General features: G+C 46.6%; 1 protein-coding gene across 1 annotated transcript in view; it reads right to left on the bottom strand.

The window, feature by feature from the left end:
* Positions 1-21,448, bottom strand: part of LOC119841029 (BTG3 associated nuclear protein) — a 414,495-nt gene extending 393,047 nt beyond the window's left edge. The window contains exons 1-2 of the mRNA XM_043495003.1: positions 21,154-21,448; positions 19,021-19,086 (exon numbers count right to left, since the gene is read on the bottom strand). The gene's annotated coding sequence lies outside the window, so the exon portion shown is untranslated. The remainder of the gene's footprint in view (positions 1-19,020; positions 19,087-21,153) is intronic.
* Between the last annotated feature and the right edge of the window lie 3,791 nt (positions 21,449-25,239).

Raw genomic sequence — 25,239 nt, 5'->3', positions numbered from 1 at the left:
AGGGAGATGTAGGTTAGATATTAGGAAAAATGTTTTAACTGTAAGGGCTTGTCTACGCTGGCACTTTACAGCACTGCAACTTTCTCACTCGGGGTGTGAAAAAACACCCCCGACTGTTGCAAGTTCCAGTGCTTATAAAGTGCCCATGTAGACAGTGCTCCAGTGCTGGTAGCTATTGCCGTGTGGAGATGGGTTTTTTTAGAGCTACTAGAGTGCTTTAAGGTTGCTAGTGAAGATGTGCCCTCTGAGTAGCTTAACTCTGGAATAGGCTTCCAAAGGAGGTTGTGAAATCTCCATCACTGGAGGTTTTTAAGAACAGGTGGGACAAATCCCTGCCAGAGATGATCTAGGTTTATTTGATCCTGCCTCAGCACAAGGGGCTGGACTTGATGACTGCTCAAGGTCACCTTCCAGCCCAACTTTTCTATGATCCTAAGATCTAAAATGTACCCAGCCAAGTTTGAGCAGCCATTGCATCTTTTCTTCCGATCATTGTATTAAGTGTCTATTTCATTCGCTTTAACTGTCTTTCTAACAGTAAAATATTGTGCTCTTAAAATAACTGCTCACGAGTAACTATTCCCTAAAGTGCTGAGTTTGACTCAACAATGTCTTGAGCACAAAGGGAGCACAGGGGAATCAGATCCCATGTTAATGAGGACACTGCTAACATATGCTTGCTCAGGGTTTAGCTGATTGCCATATTTGGGGTCGGGAAGGAATTTTCCTCCAGGGCAGATTGGAGAGGCCCTGGAGGTTTTTCGCCTTCCTCTGTAGCATGGGGCATGGTTGACTTGAGGGAGGTTTCTCTGCTCCTTGAAGTCTTTGAACCATGATTTAAGGACTTCAATAGCTCAGACATGGGTGAGGTTTTTCATAGGAGTGGGTGGGTGAGATTCTGTGGCCTGCGCTGTGCAGGAGGTCGGACTAGATGATCAGAATGGTCCCTTCTGACCTTAGTATCTATGAATCTATGAATCTATGTTTTATTCTATGTAGGCTCTTATATCACTATGGAGTCTGAGGGACTTCCAGTCATGCATTAAGTAATATGACCAACATCTGTCGTGAGTTGTTTGTTCTTTCATCCTCTTGCCGGGGGGGAAGAATCACGTGCAGTGGAGTGACTCGTTTAGGTATAGATTTATTTGCTTTTAGAGATACGTTAGAGAAGGCAATGTTAAAGAAAAGGCATTTGGAGCAGAAGATGGCAAGGATTGTGGTGGTCAGTTCCTGGGAGGGTTCGTTCCAGTCTGGGATGGCCTATAGACCCTGGAGAAAGTTCTGTCTCTTGCACAGACCAGCTGTACTGTTATTATGGAAAGTTTCATTGTGGTAGAGGAGCAATCTTAATCCAAGAGTTTTAGATGGTCTTTTAGGTGTCCTGGGTCCAGGCCACGGAGCACCTTGAAGATAAGAATTGAGACCCTGGGCTTGATTCAGAATTCTACAGGAAGTTAGTATAGGGAGTTAAGGATGTGAGTCATGAGGTTACTTTTACTGGGCAATAGTGCTGAGGCCAAAGAAGGAAATGCTAAGCTCTTTGGATGCCCCTTGTTTCCACCAGCTTTTTACCCTGCTTACTTACAAAGAAACTGGTATGCTGAAGGCTTGAGACTTCAGTGCAGAAGACTAAGGGCTTGTCTATGCCACCCCACAGTTTGGACTGCAGGGTTGTGAACAGCAATGTACTCCAAACTGCTTCCTGTAATTCCCCTGCATGGATGCTGCAGCCCAAACTAAAAGTTTGCTAGTTCATGTTAACATAATTCTTTTCAAACAGGACTACATCAATCCAATCTAGAAGCAGCATCCACATGAGTGAGTTACAATGCAGCACTTTGGGGCACACTGCTATTCACAACCCCGGAGTCTGAACTGGGGCAGTATAGACACAACCTAAGCATCATGGTTACCCTTCCTTGTGCCAGCATCTAGCTTCCACTCCTGCTTGTTTGGAGTGCAACATCTTTGCACTCACAACTGCATACCAAGCAGGATCAAGGCCTGAAAGAAACAGCTGTGAAAAATGAAATTTATATCATCCTTTGCCAGCTCTCTGTATGAAAGTTGAAGACTCAGGATTACTTTAATAGGACTAATTGAGTAGGATTACTTTAATAGAACTAATTCAGTCTGTAATAATGATGGCAGATCATGTGCTCCCCCAGAGTTGCAGCTAGGCTTCTATTGAGCATGTTCACACAGACTGAGCATGCTCAGTAACATCTGCTGAAGCCGTTGCCCTCACTCTGCCCCCACATTATTGGCAGGTACAGGTCGTCTCTGCATGGCAGGGATCACACTGGACAAGAAAGCTCCGCTCATGAGAGTCACCTTAATGAGACATGGCTCACAGTAGGTTGTGCAAATATACTGACTGTAATTGTCGGTGCTGCTTGGTTTCACCAGGCTTCTCCCGGGTTCCTGGGTTTGGTTCCTTCTTGACTGGGGAAAAAAAAGTATTTGCACCTCCCCAACATCACCCACTTATGGCATGGAAATGAGACATTACTCAGAGTAAACTGTGCACATCTGTGACTCACCCTCTCTTCTCTTTCATGCATAATTAAATAGCCAATGATGTTGACTTTCAAATTATAATCACTGAGCATCTGAGTTAACACCTCATTGATATCAATGGGGCAGTTCAGCCCTTGTAGAGCTATTGTTCCAGACTCTCTGCAGACTCAACTCTGTATCTGTTATACTCAGGCCACGTCTACACTGCTGTCATGTTTCAAGTGTAGACAAGCCCTCAGTTCATTTATTTTGAGGTTTTCTTTGCAACCATAACAGCTTGAATCTTCTTTTCTGAATGAAAGCTGAGCTTGTGAGAAAAAGATAGTAGCTTCAGAGAAGTTCTGGTATGATCTGTGGGTGGGCATCTGTTGTTTCCAAGTCCTGGTACATGAAGAAGGATATTCGTAACATTTCTTCCTCTCTCAGTCCAAAACCAAGTGGGACAATTCCAAACCAGTGGAATCCTAATTTGGGCAATATTTTCCTCTGACTAATATCATGGGTTTGGAGCTGGCCGGGGCTTACATAATGGCACTACCCTGTTGTATGTTGAAAGAAAGCAAATATTTAATTAATTGCATCAGCTTTGCCCCGTGCAATCTGAAAAGTACACCCAGAAAAAGTGAAATTGACAGTGACGACAACAGATTTTCAGTTTTCCATGAAGAGAAAGAGTGTGTCTCTATTGCGTACAATTCAGGGACACAGCAGGCATTCAAACACTCATAACTGTGAGCATGCTTAAAGGCCTGAACTTGCTGTCCTTTTGGAGGCAGAACTCTCATTGACTCTCATTGACTTCATGTGGCCTGTAAGCACCTTGAATCCAGGCTAGTGGCTAAGGTAGTGAAGCAATGTATTAACAGACAACCAGAGGTGCAAGTAAGCCGGTCCAATGGTACATATCCCACCATACCGGCAGGGGGCAGCTTCCCCAAGCCGGCAATGTAAAGGTGCCGGGGCTCCCGGCAGTGGCTGGAGCCCTGGGCCTTTTAAATCGCCGCCAGAGCCCCACTTCTGGAGCCCCGGGGTAGCGGTGGCGGCCTGGGGCTCTGGCAGCAATTTAGAAGGCCTGGGGCTCCGGAAGCCGCTACCACAGTGAAGCCCCGGGCCCTTTAAATCACTGCCAGAGCCCTGGGAGACGCCCGGGCTCCTGGCCGCCGCCGCGACCCCAGGGCTCTGGCAGTGATTTAAAAATCATCACCCGAGCCCCGGGGCTCCCGGCCGCTACCGCTACCATGGGGTTCCGGCGGTGATTTAAAGAGCCCGGGGCTCCCAGCCACTGCTACCGCAGCCCCAGCCCTTTAAATCTCGATTTAAAGGGCCCAGGGATTTAAAGGCCCCACCCCTTCCGGTTGAGGTCCCGCCCCCCTGCCCAGGACTTCCGTGTACCAGTAAGTCCTTTAAATTACTTTCACCCCTGCAGACAACTCACCCTAAGCAGGAGGTTTTAGAAAGGAAAATACTACAGATAAATCTACCTCAGTAGAACACTAAAGCAAATGAGATTAAAGGGCGTAAAACTAACACCTTCAGCTTTGCATTCATGATGAGCAACCCTACAATAACAAATTGAAGTACATGTGCATGATGAACAAAAACCAGTTTCAGCAAGGAAAGACATTTCCTATTCAAAACCCCATTTGTTATAAGTGAATTTGTAACAAGGTGATCTGCGCCTTTAAGGGGCTGGGTCAATTCAGTCCTTTTCAGTGATCAGACCCAGCTGGGAAGGGGGAGGGTGTGTGTCAGGTGATCCCTGTAAAGAACAGAGGGCTATCAGCTGAGAGGAGTTGGGGAGGGGAAATGGGCTCCTGTACTAGGCCCTGATGCAGGGGGACAGCTTTTGACATGGTCTCCCACAGTATTCTTGCCAGCAAGTTAAAGAAGTATGGGCTGGATGAATGGACTATAAGGTTGATAGAAAGCTGGCTAGATTGTCGGGCTCAACGGGTAATGATCAATGGCTCCATGTCTAGTTGGCAGCCGGTATCAAGCGGAGTGCCCCAAGGGTCAGTCCTGGGGCTGGTTTTGTTCAATATCTTCATAAATGATCTGGAGGATGGCATGAACTGCACCCTCAGCAAGTTTGCAGATGACACTAAACTGGGAGGAGAGGTAGATACGCTGGAGGGGAGGGTTAGGATACAGAGGGACCTAGACAAATTAGAGGATTGGGCCAAAAGAAATCTGATGAGGATCAACAAGGACAAGTGCAGAGATCTGCACATAGGACGGAAGAATCCCATGCACCGCTACAGACTAGGGACCGAATGGCTCGGCAGCAGTTCTGCAGAAAAGGACCTAGGGGCTACAGTGGACAAGAAGCTGGATATGAGTCAACAGTGTGCCCTTGTTGCCAAGAAGGCCAATGGCATTTTGGGATGTATAAGTAGGGGCATTGCCAGCAGATCGAGGGATGTGATCCTTCCCCTCTATTCGACATTGGTGAGGCCTCATCTGAAGTACTGTGTCCAGTTTTGGGCCCCACACTACAAGAATGTAAAAAAATTGGAAAGCGTCCAGCGGTGGGCAACAAAAATGAGTAGGGGACTGGAACACATGACTTATGAGGAGAGGCTGAGGGAACTGCGATTGTTTAGTCTGCGGAAGAGAAGAATGAGGGGGGGTTTGATAGCTGCTTTCAACTACCTGAAAGGGGGTTCCAAAAAAGATGGATCTAGACTGTTCTCAGTGGTAGCAGATGACAGAACAAGGAGTAATGGTCTCAAGTTGCAGGGGAGGTTTAGTTTGGCTATTAGGAAAAACTTTTTCACTAGGAGGGTGGTGAAGCGCTGGAATGGGTTACCTAGGGAGAGGGTGGAATCTCCTTCCTTTGAAGTTTTTAAGATCAGGCTTGACAAAGCGGTGGCTGGGATGATTTAGTTGGGGATTGGTCCTGCTTTGAGCAGGGGGTTGGACTAGATGACCTCCTGAGGTCCCTTCCAGCTCTGATATTCTATGATTCTGTGACTGAAAGGAAGGGTGTTTTCTTTCAGCATTGAGAGAGGCAAAGGGAAAAGTCCCTGGGATCTATAACCTGTGGTGGGCAGAAGAACAATTTCGGTTTTGATGGTTTTGCCAAAATTTTATGTTTGAAGAATAAAATTGTGCCTGGAAGGAAATTTGAGCATGGGAGTGTATCCTTCCTGGGAAGGTCAAGGGATCCAACCTGAGTGGGGGAAACTGAGGCATCAGTTAGCCTGAAGCCAGACCGAGTAGGAGGTGCTTCAACAGATTTTAAAAAGAACATTAAAACTTGTAAAAAATGCTTCATGTTTACTTTTAGTGAATTAAAAAATAATTTATTATAGGTCTGAAAGTTCATAATTCCTCACTTCCATTTTCCTGTGATGAATCTCTAAGCTTCAAAATATATAAACCAAATTTTTCTCTCACTTGCATTCGGTGGATTTCAGTGAAGAAACTACAAATTTACACTCGGGTAAATAAGAGCAGATTTTGGCCGTTCCTATTACATCTGCATTGTCATAGGTAAGCTATTGGCCTGGCCTAGCATACAGTTCCTCAGTGTTTAGGGGGAAAAATGGGCATTGAACAAATATTACTGAGCCCAAGCATTCAAAAATTGTGAGTCAGCCCCTAAAAATCAAGAGCTGGTTACCAGTACATTCTGAGTACTTTTCATCTGCCTTTTGTTTTTGAATTGCAGGCAGGGGATGGTCATATTTTCCAAGCTTTATTTTACAACCGTAAAGGCCAGAAACTTACTTTCTATTTAAATTAATGCTGAGATTTTCATGTAGTCTCCTGACTTCAGGAGGGGAGGGAGCTTTAAAGAGAACCCCAAATCTTGTGAGACTAATCATAAAATAATGAGTGGACAGTACTAATTGAAGCAATTGTTTTCTGGGGTTAAAACTGCATGGAGTTTGCAAACAAACATAAGAAAAAGTAGGTCAAATGTGTGTTTATTACTTTTGCTAATATTCCTTTTTGTAGAGAAAGTTTGTTTAAATTATTAATAGTAAGAGTCCTTATGTAGCATTTTCCATCTTCAAAGTGCTTTGAAGACATTAATTAATCTAACTCATTAATTGGGAAAGAAATTAAGATATGGTATTGGAATATGGTTGCTATCCTTGCAACAAAGCCCGTTGCCAACTCTGTCCACATATCTATTCAGGGGATACCATCATAGGGCCTAATCACATCAGCCACACTATCAGAGGCTCTACCAATGTGATATATGCCATCATGTGCCAGCAATGCCCCTCTGCCATGTACATTGGCCAAACTGGACAGTCTCTACGTAAAAGAATGAATGGACACAAATCAGACGTCAAGAATTATAACATTCAAAAACCAGTTAGAGAACACTTCAATCTCTCTGGTCACTCGATCACAGACCTAAGAGTGGCTATCCTTCAACAAAAAAGCTTCAAAAACAGACTCCAACGAGAGACTGCTGAATTGGAATTAATTTGCAAACTGGATACAATTAACTTAGGCTTGAATAGAGACTGGGAATGGATGAGTCATTACACAAAGTAAAACTATTTCCCCATGGTATTTCTCCCCCCCACCCCACCCCCCACTGTTCCTCTGATATTCTTGTTAACTGCTGGAATTAGCCTACCTGCTTGTCACCATGGAAGGTTTTCCTCCTTCCCCCCCCTGCTGTTGGTGATGGCTTATCTTAAGTGATCACTCTCCTTACAGTGTGTATGATAAACCCATTGTTTCATGTTCTCTGTGTGTGTGTATATAAATCTCTCCTCTGTTTTTTCCACCAAATGCATCCGATGAAGTGAGCTGTAGCTCACGAAAGCTTATGCTCTAATAAATTTGTTAGTCTCTAAGGTGCCACAAGTACTCCTTTTCTTTTTGCGAATACAGACTAACAGGGCTGCTACTCTGAAACCTGGTATTGGAATGAGAAGCCTCTGAAAAGACAGATCAGCAAATATTTTTAAACCCACTTGCTAAACTAGACTCATTGAAGGAAGCATAAATTGGAAACTCTGGTGCACTTAACCAAAGCCATATTTGGCTGAAGCCAAAAATAAACTTGCTTTGGCTCCAAAACTTTGTTGACCAGATCTTGGAGCCAAGGACATTTTGGGGAGCAGCTCTAAGCTTAGAAGTAGATACTAACATATAGGATTTTGCAAAACATCCAAACTGTACGGCCATTTGTGTTGTACAGCCATGCAAAGTGCCAGATCTACCTCAATGGAGCTATGTTCAATGGACTTCAGTGGAATTATGTTGATTTTTCAGTAGCTGAGGATCTGACCTGAACCATGCTGGTCATTGGCTCTCTGACCTATTGGTTAGGTCCTATTGTGGGGAAAAAATTACATTAGATGAAGACTGACACTTTAATTTATTTGGTATTTTAGTTTCACACATCGACAAATTGAGGGGGCAGTACAGCCTGGTAGAACTCAGGGACTATTGTCTCCTACATAGGTCCTCTTCATTCTTCCTCTAATTAGACTCTAACATACAGCAACATAGGGAGGATTGAGGGCTAAGATCAAAATAAAGCAACACACATTTGACCTCACAATTTAATCAACGTCTTACAGTTGCTGCCAATTCACAAATGACTCTCTTTTACCCTGAGGAACTTTCCTCAGAAAATACCTTTCCTCTTCCTTAAACACAGTTACAAATACATTCTTCCTGAAACTCTCCTTACAATGCGCACATAATCATGTAATTTGTGTAAGCACTTGTTTGAGAACTGTGAAAGGTGCCATCAGGCATTTAGGGGGTTCAGTTTCTAAGAGCTTCACTTCATCCAGGCCTAGTTTCTACTTTATAATATTATGAATAGCCATTACCAAGTGAAACGCTTGCCCAAGATTGAATAGTTGGGCTGAATGAAACCCTGCTCCAGAAGCTACTTGTATCCGTACCACTACAGAGATTCCGAAGCCAAGTGCCATGTCATAATATTGAGCATTGTGAGGGGGAAATGAAGAAATGAAAGGAAGGGATTTACATACAGTCATGTCATATAAAGCAATAGAGTTCTTGGAAAAAATATGTGAAAGAATACAAATAGGGAATAGAATGTTTGTGCTTTTATTCCTAAAAATACAGGATGGAAAAATCCTAAATCTGTCCCCAAATGGAAACACTACTCCCTGGCTGATACAGTGGTTGAACTGTTATGAAAGGGACAGTGAGGGAGATTTCCTTGATTCTGGGGAAGTTCATCCTTGTCTGTAGATACTACAAAACTACTCCTCTCCTGGGATATCTTATCAAGATAATTCTAAAGAACAAATTCATAGCCTTTGAAATGCATCAGATTGCACTGCATGGCCTGTTGTATTAAAATATTTTCTCCATCTGTTCTCCTGCAAGGGCTTTATATCTCCCCTGCCCCAGTTGCCTTCTGTAAATTGCTCAGCTTGAGTAACAAGCAATCGTCGTGTTTGTGATTTTTATAAAAACAAAATTAAGATCAATTTAACGCCACAAAAGTAACAGAACATGAAGATTTTTGAAGCAATTGTAATATTTATGAATAAGAAACCTTTCTTTCCATATGACAAGAATGATTTCTCTGAATCTGCAGTGTTTGCAGAGCCAGACAAAAAGAGGCATGAAAAGCACATGCAGAATAATCATCAACTAGCCCTGCCCCCCCAAATTTTTTTTACAACCAATGAGGAAGCCACACCAGGGAGCTGTTGAAATTTAACTGTTTGTTCGGGGTGGTTGTCTCTTTTCCCCCTAAAGAAAGGTGTGTACCATGCAGTCAGAATGGCTTATAAAAAGGATCGGAGATCACTTGATTATCTTAAAGCTGTCCTTGCATAGCTTTTTATCTCTGCTTTGTGTTGATAGGTTGCCAGGCTCTTGAAAGCTATTTTGGCTGTAAGTCTGACCGAGGTGCCAGGATTGTACTAATGAACAGCATAAAGGTAATCAGTCTGGCACATTTATGCAAGCAGCTGAAAACTATTTGGGGGCAGCGACTGGTGCCAGCAAGACCCTGCAGCATGGTCACCTGCACTCAGATAAACAGGAATGCTGCATGTGAGTATATTTCATTTTCATTAAAATAGTGCCCTGAACACCTGTATGAGTTAGCAACAGTGAGGGCTATCAAAGAGGGGCACAGACAATAAGAATAGTAAGTTTTGCTCTCACTGTCTTTCTAATATAGCAGTAGAGACCAACACAGGGAACTTGAGACCTTGAAAAGAGATTGCAAAAAAACAAAAGTAGAATTTCAAAAGATAATAGAATGAGAGAAACTGGAGATGGAAAAGCCTGATGTTATCTAGACTATTTCCTTCACTCCTGGTTGTGTGAGATTAAAACATCATTCTTCAGTATTTTTGCAGTGAGAGCCAATGGGTGTCACTGGTCTGGTTACGATTCTAAATTGCAACCATGCACAGGGTGCAAAAGAAGTATTTTTTCTATCTGATGGTCTGACAGATTTCCATGAAAGCCATATTTGTAAACGTAACTGAGACCACATTTAGGGCCTGATCCAAAGCCCATCAAAGTAAATGGAAAGATTCCCATTGACTTCAAAGAGCTTAGGGTTATACAGATCAGGCTTATACAGATTAAACACTGAAATGATTAATTCAAGAAAACAGGGTTTGATAGAAATACATAAAGCCCCCAAATGGGCTGTATAGAAGATCCACATTAAATTCCTTACTAAAATGCAAAATAATATTGGGTGATACAAGGGGTTTAGTGGTATACAATACTATTAACATATCTACAAATGACTTGTGGCTGGGCTACTCATGAGGTAGGTATGTCTAATCACTTGTATGGAGATCATGTCACAGGATAATAACAAATAATAAAATCCTACACATAGAAAGTGCATTTCATCCAGAAATCTTTTTTCATTTCTGTAAATGTATTAGTTTTGTTGAGTTTTCTCAAAAAATGCAATTTTGGCCCTGTTTGAATACAGAGAAAGGTGATACTTTGTTCAATTGAATAATCAAACAGTACTCTTTATATCCACCTATGTAATGACCAAACAGCTTTATTTTACCTGGGTGGCAGAAAACAAAGCAGAATGCAGATGTTTAATAGGTCCTCATTCATAAATGCATTTTGGCAAGTAACATCACAAAATAAATATTCTGCCATTGATTGCTTGGCACTTCAGTAAGCCAGTTATTGTGAGATTAGTTATTGCATTGTATAAATCTTGCAGAGCATAGAAACCTTATGTAACATACAACATGCAAGATTCTTTGTCACTCAGCAATTCCATATTAATTCATAACATAATTTTACAAGGATGTAAATTGCAATGTCACCCTAATGAATTTGAATTAATTTCAGCCACTTCCTTATTTTGTCCTCCACAGAACAGAAAATGTAAAGTTGGTTTATTGTGTTCTGAAAACTTCAGTGAATAAAGCTGCACTAAATCCTCTCAGCACAGACAGAATAAGTCGTTCAACAAGTAGCGCAACTTGTAACTATAGGTCTTTCACCAGCATTGAAAAATGTCCTTTACTTTTTAATCTGGAAAAAATGCATACTTTCTCTCTCCAGAACCTAGCTTAGCACCAGACCTTGTTAATGTAGAAAAAGATCCACAAAAAATATCTAGTAATTTATTTCTAGTGCACAGTTTGAATTAGTCAGATGACAGTATTTTCCTTTTCTGACTTTTTTAGATGTTTTCTTAGCACAAGATGACAGTCTGTTTAAAAAATTGTGTACTTGCTACCCAGCTAGTTTTATTTCTACTGTATTGCAGGACTGGTCAGGAAGCTTGACTTATTCCATTTAAAAACATATATAAAAAAAAAGATTAAGGCATTGTTCATTTGTTTGAAGAAGAGTGATGGTGTGTTAGTTTTAAAATAAGAAAGATCAGACCTTATCAATTATTAGCTCTTCAAAGAGTTTAAGTGAATTGATTTACTGTATGTAGCATGTTCCGAAGTGTGTGTTAGCCCTGGTCTACAGTAAGGGGGGGGATCTAAGTTACGCAACTTCAGCTATGTGAATAACGTAGCTGAAGTCAACATACTTAGATTGACTTACTGTGGTGTCTTCACTACGGTGAGTCGACTGCTGCCGCTCCCTTATCGACTCCACTTGTACCTCTCATGGAGCTGGAGTATAGGAGTCGACGGGAGAGCATTCGGGGGTCGATTTATCGTGTCTAGACTAGGTGAATTCAGGTATTGGCCACTGTCTGGAGTGGAGGGCAGTGTTTGAGTAGGTGCTGCGGCTGGAGGAGAAAGCTCAGCTGATGGCACTGTATTTTGTTTTTGTAATTGGCAGGGCACCCAGAGCTTGTGAGCAGGTGCTTTTTATTTCTTCTCAGTCAAAATAAATTAAGAAATGAACTTCTTTACTAGGCACCTATGAAGACATGTTGAATGACCCATGCTTGTGTTAGTCCAAGATCCAAAACCTCCCCAAGTTTTTGAGCCTGCTTGATAAAGAGTGGACGATTTCAGTAACAGTAAAGGAGTACTTGTGGCACCTTAGAGACTAAGGTGCCACAAGTATTCCTTTTCTTTTTGCAAATACAGACTAACACGGCTGCTACTCTGAAACCTGTCATTCAGTAACAGTGTATCTGTAGAGAAGATTAAGTCCATATTAGCTTTACCCTGCCAGCTGGAATTACCTGCTTTTTATCAGGTTCCTATCTTAACCACACACTTTGGAAGCAAAGAGAAGCTCTACCTTTAACAATCTGCTGCTGCTTTCCTAACAAGCTTACAGAACTTGCTACATACCATTTGATAAAAGTAAAGGTATTAGTCTGTTTACATCAATAAACTGGCCTGCAACATAATCCAAAACTGACATAAACTCAACAAAACTTTTCAACACCTTGTCATGACGGAACATAGCCAAGTAATCAATGCTATCACCCGGAAAATCTAGACATTTATTGTGTGAGCCATAAAAAGAAATCAACCCATTCTGGACTTCTCTGTTAACATTCAATCCAAGTGGTTGAAGCAAAGCCACAATTTCTTAAGGTTTATATCTTTATGTTGTTTTGGTTATATGTTTATTTGTGTATTTCCCCATTTGGAAGGTAGTTGCCATGGAAAGTACACCAGCTCAGCATTAGAATTTTCTTTCCCCTCTAGCTGGGTGTGGTTCTCAAAATGTTTAGCTTGCCAAATGTTTGGTATCCTGTCCTCATTGTTTTGCTTCAGAGTTGCGTACAGTGTGTTCTAGGGATTCCCCATGGAAACAAACCAAGATTCTCCACTAAAAAGCAATTTTAAAAGATCTGTTGAATAAAGAAAGTTGACCACCCATAAACCTGAGAATCAACTGGAATTGTCATTTTACCCCTCTCACTCCTCTGAAATATAGGGGGATTAATTTTAATGTTCTTTCTTCTAATTTCATACCCAAATTCTTATTGATTTTCTTTTTCACAGGAGTATCTAAGGAAATTGTAGACAAGTGCAAGTTATTTTGTCTCTGCCAAAAGCAAATTCTGATATATCATTGAAAAGATAGAGGGCCCAATTCTAATCACAGTTACAGCATTATAAATCTGGAGTAAATCCAGTTATTTAAGGATTTACACTGCTCTAGTTGTGATTAGAATCAGGCTTTCAAATTATTTTCTGTGAAGTTTTTTATAAATTATAATAACTGTCTGGCAGCACACATGGCTCTGGACAGTTCAAACTGCAACATAAATAACAAGAGTGTTCCAATTTTTCTGCTTTCAATTTGTCAAACTAGAACCCATTAGATTTTACCAATGATTGATTCTCGATCCTAAAGTCTGAATAGTATAATACACCAGTCTCAATACCTACCCTATGTATTGCAGCCCACCTCTTTGGTAAATTCTGAAGATACTTAATGTCTGTGAGAAGCTTTCCCTAAGGCTTTTGATTCTGACATCAGCACCAAATGTATTTTTCAAGAGTGATTTCAAAGAGCTCTGGTAAAATCCCCGCAATTGCAACTAATTACAATTCAAAGACATTTGAAGCCATTCAGGTAGTCTTAATCTATCAATCTCAAACAGCAAAGGTGAAAAAAATCTAGGACATCATGATGCCAGAGAGTAAAGATGCTTATTTATATAACAGAGTAAATTGAAATCAAATATCACTGCACTTGTTCAGAGGGTATAACATATATAGGAGATTTGTTCTGTTGCATTTAGATCTTTTCTGGGTCTATAATATTCATCATTATTCCTACAGCAACATAGTACTGTAGGTACTTAATAGACAGATGGTAGACAGGACCCTACCCCAAGGAGGAGGGTTGGGATCTACATTAGACATGACAAAGACTAACAAACAAAGCAAAGGGTGGAGGGAAAGGACAGAATAAACGGAACAGGGCAATTATGGAGTGATCCATCCTGTCCCAGCTTCTGGCAGTCAGAGGTTTAGGGACACCCAAAGCATGGCACTGCATCCCTGACCATCTTGGCTAATAGCCATCCGTGGACCTATCTTCCATTAACTTATCTAATTCTTTTTTGAACCCAGTTATGCTTTTGGCCTTCACAACATCCCCTGGCAACGAGTTCTACAGGTTGACTGCATTGTGTGGAGAAATACTTCCTTTTGTTTGTGTTAAACCTTTTGGCTATTAATTTAATTGGGTGATCCCAGGTTCTCTGTTATGTGAAGGGACAAATAACACTTCTTGATTCACATTCTCTACACCATTAATGATTTATAGAACTCTATCATATCTTCCCCCTTATTCGTCTCACTTCTAAATTGAGCAGTTTCAGTCCTTTTAATCTCCTCTCACTGAGTCATTCTGTTGAATTTAGCATCCCCTTTTAGTTACATTAGAATAAAACTTCTAAGACAATTGACAAATAATTAAAACAATGTATCTTGGGCCAGCTTCGAATCTGCTGCACCGATATCATCAGCCCGTTCAAGTGGATAGCGTTGCAAGGGCATAGCTGAGGGCAGAATGGTGCCCCTTCTTAGCCTTTCAAAGTCTATATACCATCCATAGACACAACTGGTAATTAATAAACATCTGAGGATTTTTAAATCTATGTTTTTATTTGAGCAGTATGTATTCCCATGTGGGACATAACATTTAAAAAATTGTAGCAAATAAATTTATTTATTCTGATTAATTTGAACCGTTTGCAGAATATTAGTGCCCACAGTCCTCAATAAGGGTCAATTCGGGCCCACTTGGTTAGGTATGTACACACACATACTAAGATTCAGTCATGCCCTGAAGGTTTTTTAAAAAATGCAGTACAACAGGTACCAGTTTGGCAAGTTTGGTACAACATTTCACATGCCTTTCAGAAAGAGATTAAGTTGCCGTTTTTGCTGAACCCTGCAGCTAACTCTGTTGCTGACTGTTGCTACCTGCCTTCTGAGTGAAGGGAGCTGGGGCACTGTGAGCATATCACACATGAGTTCTATTCTGTTCATGGGCTCTCTCTGGTTCTGGGTTTCAGAGTAGCAGCCGTGTTAGTCTGTATTTGCAAAAAGAAAAGGAGTACTTGTGGCACCTTAGAAACTAACAAATTTATTAGAGCATAAGCTTTCGTGAGCTACAGCTCACTTCATCGGATGCATTTGGTGGAAAAAACAGAGGAGAGATTTATATACACACACACAGAGAACATGAAACAATGGGTTTATCATACACACTGTAAGGAGATTTCAGAGTAGCAGCCGTGTTAGTCTGTATTCGCAAAAAGAAAAGGAGTACTTGTGGCACCTTAGAGACTAACAAATTTATTAGAGCATAAGCTTTCGTGAGCTACAGCTCACTTTGAAGTGAGCTGTAGCTCACGAAAGCTTATGCTCTAATAAATTTGTTAGTCTCTAAGGTGCCACAAGTACTCCTTTTCTTTTTACTGTAAGGAGAGTGATCACTTAAGATAAGCCATCACCAGCAGCAGGGGGGGGAAAGGAGGAAAACCTTTCATGGTGACAAGCAAGGTAGGCTAATTCCAGCAGTTAACAAGTATATCAGAGGAACAGTGGGGGGTGGGGTGGGAGGGAGAAATACCATGGGGAAATAGTTTTACTTTGTGTAATGACTCATCCATTCCCAGTCTCTATTCAAGCCTAAGTTAATTGTATCCAGTTTGCAAATTAATTCCAATTCAGCAGTCTCTCGTTGGAGTCTGTTTTTGAAGCTTTTTTGTTGAAGTATAGCCACTCTTAGGTCTGTGATCGAGTGACCAGAGAGATTGAAGTGTTCTCCAACTGGTTTTTGAATGTTATAATTCTTGACGTCTGATTTGTGTCCATTCATTCTTTTACGTAGAGACTGTCCAGTTTGGCCAATGTACATGGCAGAGGGGCATTGCTGGCACATGATGGCATATATCACATTGGTAGATGCGCAGGTGAACGAGCCTCTGATAGCGTGGCTGATGTGATTAGGCCCTATGATGGTATCCCCTGAATAGATATGTGGACAGAGTTGGCAACGGGCTTTGTTGCAAGGATAGGTTCCTGGGTTAGTGGTTCTGTTGTGTGGTGTGTGGTTGCTGGTGAGTATTTGCTTCAGATTGGGGGGCTGTCTGTAAGCAAGGACTGGTCTGTCTCCCAAGATCTGTGAGACTGATGGGTCGTCCTTCAGGATAGGTTGTAGATCCTTGATGATGCGTTGGAGAGGTTTTAGTTGGGGGCTGAAGGTGATGGCTAGTGGCGTTCTGTTGTTTTCTTTGTTGGGCCTGTCCTGTAGTAGGTGACTTCTGGGTACTCTTCTGGCTCTGTCAATCTGTTTCTTCACTTCAGCAGGTGGGTATTGTAGTTGTAGGAATGCATGATAGAGATCTTGTAGGTGTTTGTCTCTGTCTGAGGGGTTGGAGAAAATGCGGTTATATCATAGCGCTTGGCTGTAGACAATGGATCGAGTGGTATGATCTGGATGAAAGCTAGAGGCATGTAGGTAGGAATAGCGGTCAGTAGGTTTCCGATATAGGGTGGTGTTTATGTGACTATCGCTTATTAGCACCGTAGTGTCCAGGAAGTGGATCTCTTGTGTGGACTGGTCCAGGCTGAGGTTGATGGTGGGATGGAAATTGTTGAAATCATGGTGGAATTCCTCAAGAGCTTCTTTTCCATGGGTCCAGATGATGAAGATGTCATCAATGTAGCGCAAGTAGAGTAGGGGCATTAGGGGACGAGAGCTGAGGAAGCGTTGTTCTAAGTCAGCCATAAAAATGTTGGCATACTGTGGGGCCATGCGGGTACCCATCGCAGTGCCGCTGATTTGAAGGTATACATTGTCACCAAATGTGAAATAGTTATGGGTCAGGACAAAGTCACAAAGTTCAGCCACCAGGTTAGCCATGACAGTATCGGGGATACTGTTCCTGACGGCTTGTAGTCCATGTTTGTGTGGAATGTTGTGTAGAGGCTTCTACATCCATAGTGGCTAGGATGGTGTTTTTAGGAAGATCACCAATGGACTGTAGTTTCCTCAGGAAGTCAGTGGTGTCTCGAAGATAGCTGGGAGTGCTGGTAACGAAGGGCCTGAGGAGGGAGTCTACATAGCCAGACAATCCTGCTGTCAAGGTGCCAATGCCTGAGATGATGGGGCGTCCAGGATTTCCAGGTTTATGGATCTTGGGTAGCAGATAGAATACCCCAGGTCGGGGCTCCAGGGGTGTGTCTGTGCGGATTTGTTCTTGTGCTTTTTCAGGGAGTTTCTTGAGCAAATGCTGTAGTTTCTTTTGGTAACTCTCAGTGGGATCAGAGGGTAATGGCTTGTAGAAAGTGGTGTTGGAGAGCGCCTAGTAGCCTCTTGTTCATACTCCGACCTATTCATGATGACGACAGCACCTCCTTTGTCAGCCTTTTTGATTATGATGTCAGAGTTGTTTCTGAGGCTGTGGATGGCACTGTGTTCTGCATGGCTGAGGTTATGGGGTAAGCGACGCTGCTTTTCCACAATTTCAGCTCGTGCACGTCGGCGGAAGCAGTCTATGTAGAAATCCAGGCTGCTGTTTCGACCTTCAGGAGGAGTCCACCCAGAATCCTTCTTTTTGTAGTGTTGGCAGGAAGGTCTCTGTGGGTTAATATGTTGGTCAGAGGTGTGTTGGAAATATTCCTTGAGTCTGAGATGTCGAAAATAGGATTCTAGGTCACCACAGAACTGTATCATGTTCATGGGGGTGGAGGGGCAAAAGGAGAGGCCCCGCGATAGGACAGATTCTTCTGCTGGGCTAAGAGTATAGTTGGATAGATTAACAATATTGCTGGGTGGGTTACGGGAACCATCGTTGTGGCCCCTTGTGGCATATAGTAGTTTAGATAGCTTAGTGTCCTTTTTCTTTTGTAGAGAAGCAAAGGGTGTTTTGTAAATGGCTTGTCTAGTTTTTGTAAAGTCCAGCCACGAGGAAGTTTGTGTGGAAGGTTGGTTCTTTATGAGAGTATCCAGTTTTGAGAGCTCATTCTTAATTTTTCCCTGTTTGCTGTAGAGGATGTTGATCAGGTGGTTCCGCAGTTTCTTTGAGAGTGTGTGGCACAAGCTCTCAGCATAGTCTGTGTGGTATGTAGATTGTAATGCATTTTTTACCTTCAGTCCTTTCGGTATGATGTCCATCTGTTTGCATTTGGAGAGGAAGATGATGTCTGTCTGTATCTGTGCGAGTTTGCAATTCTAGGTGCTAGTCACAACCAGTGATACCAACAATAGCCTGGGACCTGGTTACTTGAAAAATTGCCTCTTTCTTTTATGTTTCTTAATTTTTGTGACTATCTGCTGGAGCATTTTTGGAGTTGGTTCTTGGGATAGAACTCTCTAGGTCTGGCAACAGGGCAGTCTCATCAGAAGGACTCAAGGCTCAACCCTGCAAAAAGCTGAGCACTGGGATCAAGCGAAGTGTTTAACCATATGGTGTATATTTACATGAGGCTAAAAAACCCATAGCTGGCCCAAGTCAGCTGACTCCGGCACATGTGGCTTCAGCTCTGGGGCTAAAAGAGTGCCATGTAGATGTTCAGGCTCGGGCTCCAGCCCACACCCAAATGTCTACACAGCAATTTTTAGCCCTGCAGCCCAAGGCCCTAATATAGATCAGGCAGCAGCAACTGCTGACATTTTAAACCATTTTATGTAGATCTGCTCTGAGCAGCGTTAAATGACACTGTCATGGTTACAGGTCTGGCTGCACCTCTGTCCCCTTTGTGGCCTCTCTGAGGTCTTGTCTACACTTAAAACACTACAGCGATACAGCTACACTGCTTCGTGCAGACACTACTTATGCTGAGAGAAGGGGTTCTCCATTGGCCTATGTAATCCACCTCCCCCAAAGGTAGTAGCTAGGTTGATGGAAGAATTCTTCCATCAACCTAGCTCTGTCTATATGGGGACTTAGGTTGGCTTAACAATGCCGCTCAAGGTGTGGATTTTTCACATCCTAGACTGACGTAGTTAAACCAACATAATTTTTAGTATAAACTAGGCCTGAGCATACCCCTTCCTGGTATTGAGCTTCATATCTTTACTTATTCCAGGGTGGAATCCCGCGATTCCCCTACTCCTAGACTAGGCCCTGAGCTACAGTACCTTATGCATCAATTGTTGTTATCCAGCAGATCCAAGTGAGTTCAGGCACCTATGCTTCAGGAGTCTCTGACAGTGTCAAAACAGCCTTCTTAACAAAGTATTGTTTATTTTGCATTAGAATCAAAGCATTTAGATAAAAAGTTTTTTTTAAAACAACAGTCTATGTACCTACCTGCCTTACCTAAAGTCTTACCTACCCCTGATGATAACCTATGCAGGCCTAATTTCTAGGGCTGTCAAGTGATTAAAAAAATTAATCGCGATTAATCGCAATGTTAAACAATAATAGAATACCATCTATTTTAAATATTTTTGGATGTTTTCTACATTTTCAAATATATTGATTTCAATTATAACACAGAATACAAAGTGTACAATGCTCACTTTATATTTATTTTTGATTACAAATATTTGCACTATAAAAAACAAAAGATAAGGTATTTTTCTATTCACCTAATACAAGTACTGTAGTACAAACTCTTTATTGTGAAAGTTGAACTTACAAATGTAGAATTATGTACAAAAATATAACTGCATTCAAAAATAAAACATTGTAAAACTTCAGAGCCTACAAGTCCATTCAGTCCCATTTCTTCTTCAGCCAATTGCTCAGACAAACAAGTTTGTTTACATTTGCAGGGGATAATGCTGCCCACCTCTTGTTCACAACGTCACCTGAAAGCGAGAACAGGTGTTCTCATGGCACTTTTGTAGCTGGTGTCACAAGATATTTATATGCCAGATGTGCTAAGTATTCATATGTCCCTTCATGCTTCAACCACCATTCCAGAAGACATGCGTCCATGCTGATGATGGGTTCTGTTCAATAATAATCGAAAGAAGTGCGGACCGACGCATGTTCATTTTCGTCATCTGAGTCAGATGCCACCAGGAGGTTGATTTTCTTTTTTGGTGGTTCAGGTTCTATAGTTTCCACATCGGAGTGTTGCTCTTTTAAGACTTCTGAAAGCATGCTCCACACCTCGTCCCTCTCAGATTTTGGAGGGCACTTCAGATTCTTAAACCTTGGATTGAGTGCTGTAGCTATCTTTAGAAATCTCACATTGGTACCTTCTTTGTGTTTTGTCAAGTCTGCAGCAAAACTGCTCTTAAAATGAACAGGTGCTGAGTCATCATCCAAGACTATTATAACATGAAATATATGGCAGAATGCAGGTAAAACAGAGCTGGAGACACACAATTCTCCCCCAAGGAGTTCAGTCCAAATTTAATTAACACATTATTTTTTTAACGAGCGTCATCTGCATGGAAGCATGTCCTCTGGAATGGTGGCCAAAGCATGAAGGGGCGTACAAATGTTTAGCATATCTGGTAAATAATTAATTAATCGACAGCCCCACTAATTTCTTCAAAAACCCCAGTGTAGTCCCTGTTCCTGGTTCCTGCAGCCTAGTTGCTCCCCAACTACACCTTTCTGGCTTATTTTGAGCCATGTTTTTCCTTCCTGCTTGTCAGCTCCTTACTAAACTACACCAATATACTCACATAGTAAATACCCGCAATCAACATACAGCAGTGGTTCTCAACCAGGGGTCCGGGGCCCCCTGGGGGGCCGCCAAGCAGGACCAGCATTAGACTCACTCTGCCCCACGGTAGAAAGTTGAAGCCCCACCGCATGCTGCTGAAGCCTAGGGCCCTGAGCCCCACCACTGAGGGCTGAAGCCAAAGCCTGAGCAATGTAGCTTTGTGGGGGCTCCTGTGGCATGGGGCCCCAGTCAATTGCCTTGCTTGCTACCCCCTAATGCCTTCCCTGGCTTTTATATGCAGAAAACCAGTTATTGTGGCACAGGTGGGCCGTGGAGTTACTATAGTATGTTGGGAAGGGGGTGTCGACTCAAAGAAAAAGGTTGAGAACCCCTGATATACAGTACTCATACATTTTTACAGAGCAGCACCTACTCCACCGCAGACACCATGATTAAAGCGTCTGTGCCCTGGCCACACTAGTGCTAGTATAACAGAGATTTTAAGAACAAATGAATCACAGTCTCTACGCCTTAGTTTTTGCCCTGGTAACAGGGAATTATGAGGATTAATTCATTCACCTCAGTAAGGCACCCTGAGATCTAAAGCTGAAGGAGCGGGGCACAGCAAGGCTGCTACCTGCCCTACCGTTTGCAGGATTGTCCAGACTTTCTCGTCTTGTGACATGCACAGAAGCGTCTCAACTGTTGAAACAAGACGGTGCTGTGGTGGGATGCGACCTGCCACAACATTATCATTCTGGGAGACGATGCAGCAATGTGCAAAACCTCTATTTCAGAGTCAGACTGGAGGACAGACACAGGGAAAGTCAAAGGGAGGGACAACAGGACAGGAGAAGGCAAGGCGACAATCAAAGGCACAGACAGATGGAGGAACATGACATGAAAGTCTATGGGCCAGTGACAGACAGACAGGAAGCCAGAGACAGACAGACAGGGGGTACAGACAATCTACCAGCAGGGCCAGAAAGAGTGGGGGGACAGAGACAGACAGATGGGGGGACAGACAAACAGAGGGTCTAGAGTAGCAGCATGTTAGTCTGTATTCGCAAAAAGAAAAGGAGTACTTGTGGCACCTTAGAGACTAACAAATTTATTAGAGCATAAGCTTTCGTGAGCTACAGCTCACTTCATCGGATGAACGAAAGCTTATGCCCAAATAAATTTGTTAGTCTCTAAGGTGCCACAAGTACTCCTTTTCTTTTTACAGAGGGTCTGGGGCAGAACGGACAGACGGGGGGACAGACAGAGAGACAGAGGGTCTCGGGGCAGGACGGACAGACAGACGGGGGGACGGACAGAGAGACGGAGGGTCTCGGGGCAGGACGGACAGAGAGACGGGGGGACGGACAGAGAGACGGAGGGTCTCGGGGCAGGACGGGCAGACGGGGGGACAGACGGACAAACGGAGGGTCTCGGGGCAGGACGGACAGAGGGTCTCGGGGCAGGACGGACAGATGGGGGGACGGACGGACAGACGGGGGGTCTCGGGGCAGGACGGACAGACGGGAGGACGGACGGACAGACGGGGGGTCTCGGGGCAGGACAGACGGGGGGACGGACAGACGGGGGGTCTCGGGGCAGGACGGACAGATGGGGGGATGGACAGACGGGGGGTCTCGGGGCAGGAAGGACAGACGGGGGGTCTCGGGGCAGGACAGAGAGACGGGGGGTCTCGGGGCAGGACGGACAGACGGGGGGACGGACGGACAGACGGGGGGTCTCGGGGCAGGACAGACGGGGGGTCTCGGGGCAGGACGGACAGATGGGGGGATGGACAGACGGGGGGTGTCGGGGCAGGACAGAGAGACGGGGGGTGTCGGGGCAGGACAGACGGGGGGTGTCGGGGCAGGACGGACAGACGGGGGGATGGACGGACAGACGGGGGGTCTCGGGGCAGGACAGACGGGGGGTCTCGGGGCAGGACGGACAGATGGGGGGATGGACAGACGGGGGGTCTCGGGGCAGGAAGGACAGACGGGGGGTCTCGGGGCAGGACGGACAGACGGGGGGACGGACGGACAGACGGGGGGTGTCGGGGCAGGACAGACGGGGGGGTCTCGGGGCAGGACGGACAGACGGGGGGACGGACGGACAGACGGGGGGTCTCGGGGCAGGACAGACGGGGGGTCTCGGGGCAGGACGGACAGATGGGGGGATGGACAGACGGGGGGTCTCGGGGCAGGAAGGACAGACGGGGGGACGGACGGACAGACGGGGGGTGTCGGGGCAGGACAGACGGAGGGTCTCGGGGCAGGACGGACAGACGGGGGGACGGACGGACAGACGGGGGGTCTCGGGGCAGGACAGACGGGGGGACGGACAGACGGGGGGTCTCGGGGCAGGACGGACAGATGGGGGGATGGACAGACGGGGGGTCTCGGGGCAGGAAGGACAGACGGAGGGTCTCGGGGCAGGACGGACAGACGGGGGGACGGACGGACAGACGGGGGGTGTCGGGGCAGGACAGACGGGGGGGTCTCGGGGCAGGACGGACAGACGGGGGGACGGACGGACAGACGGGGGGTATCGGGGCAGGACAGACGGGGGTCTCGGGGCAGGACGGACAGATGGGGGGATGGACAGACGGGGGGTCTCGGGGCAGGAAGGACAGACGGGGGGACGGACGGACAGACGGGGGTGTCGGGGCAGGACAGACGGAGGGTCTCGGGGCAGGACGGACAGACGGGGGGACGGACGGACAGACGGGGGGTCTCGGGGCAGGACAGACGGGGGGACGGACAGACGGGGGGTCTCGGGGCAGGACGGACAGAGGGGGGGAGGGACAGACGGGGGGTCTCGGGGCAGGAAGGACAGACGGGGGGTCTCGGGGCAGGACGGACAGACGGGGGGACGGACGGACAGACGGGGGGTGTCGGGGGCAGGACAGACGGGGGGTCTCGGGGCAGGACGGACAGACGGGGGGACGGACGGACAGACGGGGGGTCTCGGGGCAGGACAGACGGGGGGTCTCGGGGCAGGACGGACAGATGGGGGGATGGACAGACGGGGGGTCTCGGGGCAGGAAGGACAGACGGGGGGACGGACGGACAGACGGGGGGTGTCGGGGCAGGACAGACGGAGGGTCTCGGGGCAGGACGGACAGACGGGGGGACGGACGGACAGACGGGGGGTCTCGGGGCAGGACAGACGGGGGGGACGGACAGACGGGGGGTCTCGGGGCAGGACGGACAGAGGGGGGGATGGACAGACGGGGGGTCTCGGGGCAGGAAGGACAGACGGGGGGTCTCGGGGCAGGACGGACAGACGGGGGGACGGACGGACAGACGGGGGGTGTCGGGGCAGGACAGACGGGGGGTCTCGGGGCAGGACGGACAGACGGGGGGGACGGACGGACAGACGGGGGGTCTCGGGGCAGGACAGACGGGGGGTCTCGGGGCAGGACGGACAGATGGGGGGATGGACAGACGGGGGGTCTCGGGGCAGGACGGACAGACGGGGGGACGGACGGACAGACGGGGGGTCTCGGGGCAGGAAGGACAGACGGGGGGACGGACGGACAGACGGGGGGTGTCGGGGCAGGACAGACGGAGGGTCTCGGGGCAGGACGGACAGACGGGGGGACGGACGGACAGACGGGGGGTCTCGGGGCAGGACAGACGGGGGGACGGACAGACGGGGGGTCTCGGGGCAGGACGGACAGATGGGGGGATGGACAGACGGGGGGTCTCGGGGCAGGAAGGACAGACGGGGGGACGGACGGACAGACGGGGGGGTGTCGGGGCAGGACAGACGGAGGGTCTCGGGGCAGGACGGACAGACGGGGGGACGGACGGACAGACGGGGGGTCTCGGGGCAGGACAGACGGGGGGGACGGACAGACGGGGGGTCTCGGGGCAGGACGGACAGATGGGGGGATGGACAGACGGGGGGTCTCGGGGCAGGAAGGACAGACGGGGGGTCTCGGGGCAGGACGGACAGACGGGGGGACGGACGGACAGACGGGGGGTGTCGGGGCAGGACAGACGGGGGGTCTCGGGGCAGGACGGACAGACGGGGGGACGGACGGACAGACGGGGGGTCTCGGGGGCAGGACAGACGGGGGGTCTCGGGGCAGGACGGACAGATGGGGGGATGGACAGACGGGGGGTCTCGGGGCAGGACGGACAGACGGGGGGACGGACGGACAGACGGGGGGTCTCGGGGCAGGAAGGACAGACGGGGGGACGGACGGACAGATGGGGGGTGTCGGGGCAGGACAGACGGAGGGTCTCGGGGCAGGACGGACAGACGGGGGGACGGACGGACAGACGGGGGGTCTCGGGGCAGGACAGACGGGGGGACGGACAGACGGGGGGTCTCGGGGCAGGACGGACAGATGGGGGGATGGACAGACGGGGGGTCTCGGGGCAGGAAGGACAGACGGAGGGTCTCGGGGCAGGACGGACAGACGGGGGGACGGACGGACAGACGGGGGGTCTCGGGGCAGGACAGACGGGGGGACGGACGGACAGACGGGGGGTCTCGGGGCAGGACAGACGGGGGGTCTCGGGGGCAGGACGGACAGATGGGGGGATGGACAGACGGGGGGTCTCGGGGCAGGACGGACAGACGGGGGGACGGACGGACAGACGGGGGGTCTCGGGGCAGGAAGGACAGACGGGGGGACGGACGGACAGATGGGGGGTGTCGGGGCAGGACAGACGGAGGGTCTCGGGGCAGGACGGACAGACGGGGGGACGGACGGACAGAC

This window comes from Dermochelys coriacea, chromosome 12 (assembly GCF_009764565.3).
Source record: "Dermochelys coriacea isolate rDerCor1 chromosome 12, rDerCor1.pri.v4, whole genome shotgun sequence".
NCBI lineage: Eukaryota > Metazoa > Chordata > Testudines > Dermochelyidae > Dermochelys > Dermochelys coriacea.
This window is presented reverse-complemented; position numbering and strand designations above follow the sequence as displayed.